We start from the raw sequence: 10,114 nt of genomic DNA, 5'->3' as shown, positions 1-10,114 counted from the left end.
GAGTCCAATGAGACTCGTTCGCTCACCCCCCACAACCAACACGTCTAGGGGGCCTGCAAAATTCTTGTACTGTACCTTAAGGGTGGCCTCCCCCTTAACGCACACTTGAGAATTTTGGAAATCCATAAGGATTACATTAGAGGGCCTTAAGGAAACTCGCTGGCCACTGCTGCTGCAGATTTTGTGAAATGTGTTGAGGAAAATTATGGATAGGGCAGACCCTGTGTCAAGTTCCATCGACAATGGAACTCCCTGCAATTTCACCTTAAGAGATAGTTTCTTTTTAAGGGGTTTGTGTGTGCCTATTCTTAAAATGTTCCGGCGTGTTGCACAGAACCCCACCCTGTTTTGGCTGGGTACCCTGGTACCTTTCAGATTCAATTCTTCCTTCGGTTGTACCTTCTGTCGACCCAGGCAGACTGCAGCAATGTGGCCTTTCTTTCCGCACGCACGGCAAATGGCGGAACGGAACCGACATTCCGCTTGCTTGTGGCGTCCACCGCATCCGAGGCAACGAAGCTCAGCTGGGCCCTTGTCCTGACGATCTTTGGACCTCCTCCCAGCTGCTTGGTAAAGCTTATCCACCTCTTCTTCAGGATCTTCTTCCGAATCCTCGCGCACGTCTTCCTTGTGAATAGTGGCGGTCTCTGGAGCGTTTCGCTTAGGCCGCATGTTCTTGACCGCCCCACCTGCAGCTTCTTCTGCTGAGACCTCTCGCAGAGCATCTTGGAAGGAGACATCTTCCCTGGCGAACAGTCTCTGCTGTAAGTCTGTGTTCCGCAGTCCGCACACAAAACAATCACGCAGTCTTTCCTCTAAGTCCTTGAAATCACACGGTTTAGCTGCTCTTCTCAAGGCCGCAACGAATTCTTTTGCTGACTCCCCAACTCGCTGATCTCTCTGCTGAAATGTGTGCCTCCAAGCCATAACAGATTGCTTGGGCTGGAAATGTTCCTTTAAAACTTTCTTCAGATCGGAGTATGATACCGTTTCCAGCGAGTCCGGGGCGATTAGGCTCTCGGCGATCTCAAAGGTGTCTTGCCCACAAACGCACAACAATGTGGCAGCCTTTAAGCCTTCCTCCCGTATCTGGTTTATGCGGAAATACGTCTCGACTCTTGCAACATAAGATTCCCACCTCTCGGGGTGAGAGATGTCGAATTCCGCTAAACGCCCAACTTTCGCCATGATCGAGGATCAGGGTCTTCTTCTTCAGCCGCACGAACCTCCAGCGATTTCGTACTGGCAGGATAACGCTGACTTCCACGCCGTTTTCTCTTCCGGACTTCTTTGGGTGAGTCTTCAAGCTTTCCTAGCTGTATAGACTGGATCCCATCCTCGTCGCCAGTGTTAAGTCCGGAGAATAATGGCGCTTGAGACGAAGCATTTCTAACAAGTCTTTATTCTCTGCTTCCAATCTACGAACAACCCGAGCAGAGGCACGCAGGCCTCTATTTATTCCTTCTGATCCCCGGGCAACTTCAACCAATCACAAGGCGGTCTTTTCCCGCCTTGCGCATGCGCGCAAGGCCGGCGCCACTCAGTCTGGTCCCGGGCAGCTTTTGCAAATGCCCGGGACTCTTGCAACGTCCCGAGCCTGCTTTTGCAGGCTCAGGACACAACAGTAGCCCTCTGGGTATGGGTAATAAGTGGAATATAAATTATATCCAAATTGAAGTTTATATTCAAGGATCTTAATTATTTTAATTTTTTTTCACCCCAGTTGGGGGGTGAGGGAAATGTAAAGGGGTCAGAACTCTGTCTGCCTTATGTCTGTTAAAACCTGAATGAGATGGGACCAAATCTGGTATGGTGGGAAAAATTTGGCAAAAGAAAGACCACATTTGAACAATGGGCCAGATACAGCCTGGGGTTGCAAAGAAAAATGTCCCAGAAAAAAAATCCCAATCTCAATGAATGACGCAGTTAGACAGTGACTCAAAATGCTGGCAGCTGCTCTATAGTAAGCCTCCTTTGAGTCAGATGGGAGCATATGCGCCCTACTCTCTGTTGTGAGATGGGTGGCTTTACACATTGGAACCATCATAAATATGAATCAATTGCCAAGCATTTGAATTTTGATCAGATGACAGATGATTGTTGCAATGGTGGTAAGTATGAAAAACGGTCATAAGTCACTGTGTCATTAAACGAACTGTTGTAAGTTAAGGATTACCTGTATTGAGATCAATTTCCCCTCTTAGAAATACCACTGTTGCACAGAGTTTTATTTGCCTTAATGTGTGGGTGGGAATATCTGAATCTAATTGACTTTTCATTGTTGTCATTAATGCCAAGCACAGCAGGGCTAAGAAGAGAAAAAAAAATTAGGCAAGCATTAAGAAAGATTCACTTTTGGATCATTTCAAGTTGCTGCAAATCAGCAAGAAAACGTAGATAATGTTAAAATTAGGTTTCATAACATCCTCTAAAATAGAAGCAAAGAACAGAATTATAACATGTCAAAACTAGAATTGAGGTTTCATGTATTTCATTTAAATCTTGCTTCATATACTTTATATTTCTCATATGTCAATTCTTAAGCTAATAAAAATGAACAACCAATACCTAATGGTTTAAAACTGATAATGTAATATAAATGTAAATGTTTACTGCAAATTAATTCCGTACAAAGTATTATTTCATGTATCTGACTTGCAATTTTATTATTATGTCTACTAATTTTTTTCTTTTATAAAGTTTTATTAAGTTTTATAAGGTTAGGGAAGGGATGGGGTCAGTATAGGAGTTGGGATTTAGGGTGGGGATCAGTGTTGGGATTGGGACAGGGATAGGAACAACAATGGGGTTATCCCCCATTAACATTAACATTTTCAAGCTTTAGCAAACAGACTATTGTCCGGGTACATATGTTCAATAACACTAATTAATATAATAGTAAATAGCTATAGTGAATATGAGAAACAATAATCATAAACAATGTCAGTTAATCAATACATATCCTTCATCTTACTAGTATATATTCGCAATAAGATATCACATTCATTTCTCACTAGTTCGTTTTGCTAACCATTGGTAAAAATTATCCCATGTTTTAAAGTAAACTGAATCTTCTTTCTCTTTAATCTCTAAAGTTAATCTATCAATTTCTGCACATTCTAAAATTTTCTTAATTATGATCTCTTCAGATGGTAAATTTTCATTTTTCCAGTATTGGGCAAATGCTATTCTCGCTGCTGTCAATATATGCAATATTAAATACTCATTCTCCTTCTAATACTTGGCTCCTAGTATTCCTAGCAGAAACAATTCTGATTTAAATTCTATCTGTATTTTAGTCATCTTTTCCAACCATGTATGAATCTTAAGCCAAATTTTTTTCGCTCTAGGGCATACCCACCAGATATGATAGTAGGTACCTGGCTTTTGTTTACATTTCCAACAGTTATTCGAAGTGTTTTTAAACATTTTCGCTAGTCTTACAGGTGTCATGTGCCATCTATAAAACATTTTATACAAATTTTCTTTATATGAAGCTGCTTTAGTCAGTTTAATGTTTCTATCCCATAATTTTTGCCAAACTTCTAAATCTACAGAATATTCAAAGTTTTTTTGCCCATGTTATCATTGTTTCTTTTACTTGCTCTTCCATCTTCAAATTTAGAAGAAATCTGTAAAGTTTCTTAATCAGGCTTGCATCTGTTTTTAAAAGTATTTGATCAAATTCTATCTGTTCTTTATAAAATCCCGTTGTCTTTGCATCTTTTTCATATCTTGTTTGAATTTGCAAATAGGGCCACCATGCTAAGTCAATACCTTGACGTTGTAAGTCTTGCCTATTTTTCAATTTTCCTTCGTTGTCCAGAATATCTTTGTAAGTGACGACTTTGTCATAGTTAATTAAATTTGGGTAAGCAAAAGCTTCCATTGTTGAAATCCACTCAGGTAGTTTAATACAATTTTTTTTGTTTTATTCTTTCCCATTCTAAAAAAAGTACATTCCTTATAGCATGGTTTTGGAAGTATCTGTGTGTTTTATTTTTCCCGTACCACAGAAAGGCATGCCAACCAATTTGTAGGTCATGCCCCTCTAGGTACAGTAGTCTTTTGTTTCTCAGCATTATCCATTCTTTAAGCCATGGTAAAATGGCTGCTTGAAAATATTATCTCCAATCTGGGAGTCCAAATCCTCCACTGTTTTTAGCTTCTTGTAACATTTTCACTTTAATTCGTGCTTTCTTCCCTTGCCAAATAAATCTCAATATTGTTGCATTTGGGTCATCAAAAAAGATCTTTCCCAATTTTACAGGAATCGTTTGAAATAAGAAGAGTAATTTTGGTAGAACACTCATTTTCACTGTGGCTATTCTTCCTAACAGTGACAGTTGAAGATTTTTCCACTTTTCCAAGTCTATTTTTATTTGTTTCAACAGTCTTTCATAATTGTCTTCTTTTAAGGTATGAGAATAAATAGAGAAAAGACTAAGGTATTAACAAAAAACCTAACAGAGAAACAGAAAACCCAACTCACAAAAAAAAGACAAATCTGCAAATAGTCAAAAAAGTTAGATATTTAGGAATCTACTTAACAGCAAGATGTACAACATTATGTCTACTAATTTTTGTTTATTACTGCACTAACATCATTTTCTTTAGTTATCACTATATATTTCAACTAAAAATCAAAATAAATATGTTTTATATATTAAAACTAAGTGCACAAAATATTAAAAATTAAAAAATTAACCACATCACTTTTTTTAAAAAAAATCTTAAAATAGGAAACATCTTGAAACATAATTATTCTGAATGAAAATTAGTTGCTATAACAACACTGTCATTTTTTTCCTTCGGGTATTTTTTCTTAATGTATTTTTAATTTTTTTGTTGCCATAACAACAGGATGTGTTTTTAATATTCAGTTGTCATTGTTTTCTGCATTAAAAATAAAACAAGGAAACAGTGTTAGATGTGTTGTCAAGAGTCTGCATTGCTCTTTACTAACTTAATTACTCTCTTATACAGATGTATGTGGGAATAAACCTCACTGAACTCCATGTGTCTTTCCTTGATTGGGTAGATATCTGTGGTACCAAAAAATAGAAAAACAGACAAAAAGAAAAGAAAAACAGAGGCAAATTTCTGTAACATTTCAATTTGCTGAAGTATGCATAGAGATACACATTTAGAATTAATACCGCAGTTTAAATGAAATTATATCTCCCCTGTAGTGGTAAGATTTGGTAGATGTGCTTGATCAATCTCTTTGTGAAGGATGGATGTCTAAATAGTGGGAAGTGATAGGCCTTTGGGGAGAGGACATTCCCTCAATTTATGATCCATCACTTGGGCCAGATGTGATTCTTTACCGTTGCAAAATAAATCTCACATCTACTGATAGCATTGTCCTTCATGAATGTATCTCCTTTTACAGCCACCTGAAGGTTGTTTTCATTGCTCCAATTTGGGCAACAAAATCTGCAAGTTAATAATGCATTGTATGAAAACCCATTATTGCTCCCCCTGACTGTATTAGGAAGTGAAGGTAAAGGCAGATTTAGCTTATTTGGCAAAGAAAAGTTTTTGTACATCCAGAGGGCTGGACTCAACAGTGAGTGGTTGGTTGCCTACACATTATGTTTCTAATCTACCATAATACAGTTATTCAAACACATTCTCATAGCTGCACACACACTTTGCCCGCATTCATGTTTAACCTACAGTAGTTGCTGCATTACCCTGGGTTTGTAAAAGATCAGTCCATAAACTGACATAATGGCCCACAAAGGAACATCTAATCAGAAATTCTATTAATCAAGGTTTCAGGTGAGGCATATATGCCCATTAAATCATGAACTCACCTACAAGTATGCCTTGTAAATACAATCATTCAGTAACACATATAGACATGCACTTTCATATGTAGATATATATTAGGGCTTTGCATGACTTTGGGATTGAAGAGGAAATGATACTTCATCTATGCCAGGGGTCTTCAAACTTGGCCCTTTTATGATATGTGGACTTCAACTCCCAGAATTCCTCAGCCAGGCATGCTGCTGAGGAATTCTGGGAGTTGAAGTCCACACATCATAAAAGGGCCAAGTTTGAAGACCCCTGATCTATGCAGATAGCTGTGCAGCTATCACATAGCTCCTATTTACAATATGATCCCAAGAAAAAGTGGTAGGATTTGTCTATAGTTGCTACATGTGGTTAGGGACCACATTTTTTTTCCTTTCAACTTTGAAATGCTACACAGCTTATGTAGGCAGGCAGGCAGGTACTATAGGTATGTCGACAGACAGACACAAAAACACATATTCACATTAATGCAAACACATTTAAATCTATTTCCTAGCATTGCTTTAAACCCTGAAAGCATCAGTCATCTGCAAAAACATGATTTGAGTGGGAAAGGCCCTTTTTTCCATATATGTAGCACTCTCATTTAGCTATCAGGAGCACAATTAAACTTAGGAGTAAATGCCAATGATTCTTAAATGATTCTTAATTTGAATCATCCTCTTGATAGCCACCAACTACATGTTTATTTGATTATGCTAGGAAGATACTGAATCACAAATTCTGTAAAACAGTATTATTACAGAACAGCAATAACACAAAAATCAGGACAAGCCAACCTATTCTTTTCCACATCGGGGCAATAAAAATAAGTGACCAGCAGTCCACGTAGATTTTGAGGTGACTTTATTTAAATTTACATTTTCTCCCTTTTTTGTATTGCCATTGCTTTATGTTGTTTTCAGAGACAGTTTTTTTTTTACAGCAGGCAAAGTAAAGGCTCCTTCACTCTGCTTGCAGTGACTATAAGGATCCATTCATGCAGTTCTCTTGGCATGTCATGGAAGTTAACTTTCTATTGACTCCTTTGGGTATTTTTTTTTTTAAATTACCAGTCTCTGCTATAGCCCTGCACTTTTTAGATCCTCCCCAGCCAAAAATTACTCAGTACTGGCCAAGGACCAAGCTGGCTGAACTTCTGAAGATCAGCCAAAGTTGTTTAGGTGCAATCAGCTGGTTGGGCTCTCTTAAAGGAGGAAACTGTTAAAAAACGTACTGCACTTTGTTTAACTACATTGAGTTGCAAGGATTCAATTAGTGCTGATTCAAATTAAAGGGCATTAACTATACAATCAAAGAGTGGGTTTGTTTTAAAGTTATTTTAGAGCTCCTGGCTAAGGCAGAGACAGGGCTATCTGAACAAATGCAAATCTTATCTTTTTCAGGGACTGTTTTCCAGCAAGTTATTATCACTTCATGTTGATCCACCTCCCTTGCAATTTAGAATGAGTAATTCAAAGGTGTCCTAATGCTGACAGATTTAGATGCAACCCTAAACTGTGGTTTACCATTATGAATAAATCTTCTGTATTGTTCTTCTCTGGCATGTCTATAAGACAACTAGAATAATTTCCTTTCTATTTTAAATAACCATGGCTTATGAAACTGTGATTTCAGTAAGCCATAACTGAAATTAAAAATGGTTTATGGATTTGGCAACATTTCAAATTTTAATTAGTATAATAGAAAATGAAAGGAATAAAGTCCAACTTCTTTATGAACAGGTTATTATGTCCTAAAGATGTTATTTGTATGAACTATTTTAAATGGATGAAAGTAAGATATGGCAGTCATTTTAAGAATACATCTCAAAATTGTATTTATTTATTACATCTTCTGGCTCACTTTTACCTGAAACCGCAGTTGTTTGATATTATTTTGTGGATTTTATTTTCTTTGCTGCCAAAAGACTGAACTTGTATGATTAATTATTTATATTGTGGTTTGTTTGTTTTTTGTTTTTAAAGTTTGTTTGCCTTCCAAAGTTGTTGTGGAAAGAGGGGTAGTCATGTAAAAATAAATGAATTTATAGATCTTGCTTTTGGGGAAGAAAGGAAGAAGGTATCAATAATGATATCTAACCACACAGAAATACTTTGCTCTTTCCATTTATCTCATCTGTCTATTAGTAATTGTCAAGATCCATAACAGACTTGTGCATTGAAGTGGTATACATTTTTACACTTAATATATGTTTCTAAATCAGAAAGGTCAGCCATTTCCTTGCTCTAGATATTTCTAGTGTCCTTGATTAACAGAATACAGGTAGTTCTCGAGTTACAACCACAATTGAGCCCAGGATTTATGTTGCTAAGTGAAACATTTGTTAAGTAGTTTGCCCCACTTTACGACTTTTCTTGCCATAGTAGTTAATTGAACAATTGCATTTGTTAAGATAGTAACATGGTTGTTAAGTGAGTTTGGATTGCCCTATTGACTTTGCTTCTCAGAAGGTCTCAAAAGCTGATCATGTGACCCCAAGACACTGCAACCATCATAAATATGGTCCATTTGTCAGGCATCTGAATTTTTATCATGTCACCATGGGGTGCTACAATGTTCGTAAGTGTGAAAAATGATCATAAGTCACTTTTTTCAGTACTGTTGTAAATTTGGTCACTAAATTAACTGTTGTAAATCGAAGACTACCTGTATGCATATTACACCAAAAAATGCACCTGCCAATGCTACCTCTCAAAATTCTTGTAGGTACATTATTTGAGGAACAGTGGTAAGAACAGCGTTAAATGGGAAATCTGACAGCAGCAGTCATCAGAATATTGTTTTGGCAAGGCAGGAAAATTCTACTTGCAAAACTGTTACTTCATAACTTTGCTTCTTGATTTTCTGCCCTTCACTGGTACTTAAGGACTATTAGAAGATACGCACCATAAATAACTCAAGCAAATGAAGTAATTTGATTCACCTTATGCTTGTTTTTACTTTCCATGAAATGCTGCTGCCTCTTCATTCCTTACTTTTTACCATGCTGATGGTTCTTGGCCTCCTTTTGCTGTTTATTATTTACTGCTGTTTATTATTTATCATCCACCAGTGTTGCTGTTGAAATATGAAGTGTGACAGAAGTTTCTAGTTCTTCTTTAAGTCACAGCCATTCCCCCCCCCTATTTTTAAATAATTGCAGCAGAGAGAAAGAATTTTCTTTTCTACAGTTTCACTGAACAAATCTGACAGTAGCCCTCTGATTGTTACGGTTTGCTGGAGTCAAGTTCTTTAGTGGCTCATCCATAGTGTTTGTCGTTAGATTTGCTGTAGTTGGTGAAAGGACGAGGAACTCGATGGAATTACCATTAAATACACCACTGCAGGTTTCAATTGCATTATTAAACCCTGAAACTGCCAATTAGCTCATCAGCAATTGTTAAAATGAAGTATAGATGCAGGTCAAGGGCATCTGCAGGGACTGTCAAAAAATCAGTTATAGTTGCAAACAAAATACTTTAGGTTATTAGGTTTACTGTGTATAGTGGGTTTATCTCCAGTTTAAAAGAGGATAGAATTTCTGCCTAGAGATATATGGAAATTTCAATAAAACAAAAGCATTGTACAATCTTAGTATCTGTCCTTTTATTTCCACAACCCCCATACCCTTTGCTGCTAGTTTCTCCACAATTTGATTATCTCTTTAATATTTTTTTGTATATAATCTTTCAGAGAAAGATTGAAAATACATTATGGCTGGCCGTACAATCAGCCATACAATCAGCCAGATGTTTAGATTGGATTTGGCATGTTTATCCATCTATCTAGTCCTTCCCAAGGACATGGGATAGGAAGACATTATTGTTTGATGGTGTTAAATATTTCATGTAACTGCTCACTGAATGTATTTTTCGCTGGTATTCCAATGTATCACTCTTGCTACTTTGTCATGCCATTATTTGTACTCAGTCTGTGCGATTTTCTTACAACAGCTTACCAGCGGTCCACTGTTTCTTCAGCTTCTTTGCAAAGGTGGCTGAAGTTGCTGGCTTTGAATGCATTTGTTCTTAAGGCTTAATCTTGTGCAACCAGAATTAGCCCCTCTGTCTCTTTTTTCAACTTTCCTGTCTTGCTATTATTTAGTTTTGTTAAGTCCGGAGAATAATGGCGCTTGAGACGAAGCATTTCTAACAAGTCTTTATTCTCTGCTTCCATTCTACGAACAACCCGAGCAGAGGCACGCAGGCCTCTATTTATACCTTCTGATCCCCGGGCAAGTTCAACCAATCATGAGGCGGTATTTTCCCGCCTTGCGCATGCGCACAAGGCCGGCGCCACTCAGTCT

At 37.4% G+C, this 10,114-nt stretch overlaps 1 protein-coding gene across 1 annotated transcript in view; it reads left to right on the top strand.

The window, feature by feature from the left end:
* LOC107291096 (cGMP-dependent protein kinase 1-like) overlaps positions 1-10,114 on the top strand; it is a gene marked incomplete at its 3' end in the record, with an annotated part of 809,166 nt that overhangs the window by 687,111 nt on the left and 111,941 nt on the right. The gene's annotated exons all lie outside the window — the stretch shown is intronic.

This window comes from Protobothrops mucrosquamatus, unplaced genomic scaffold (genome assembly GCF_001527695.2).
Source record: "Protobothrops mucrosquamatus isolate PMUCROS unplaced genomic scaffold, P.Mucros_1.0 scaffold1048, whole genome shotgun sequence".
In the NCBI taxonomy this organism is placed as follows: Eukaryota; Metazoa; Chordata; class Lepidosauria; order Squamata; family Viperidae; genus Protobothrops; species Protobothrops mucrosquamatus.
This window is presented reverse-complemented; position numbering and strand designations above follow the sequence as displayed.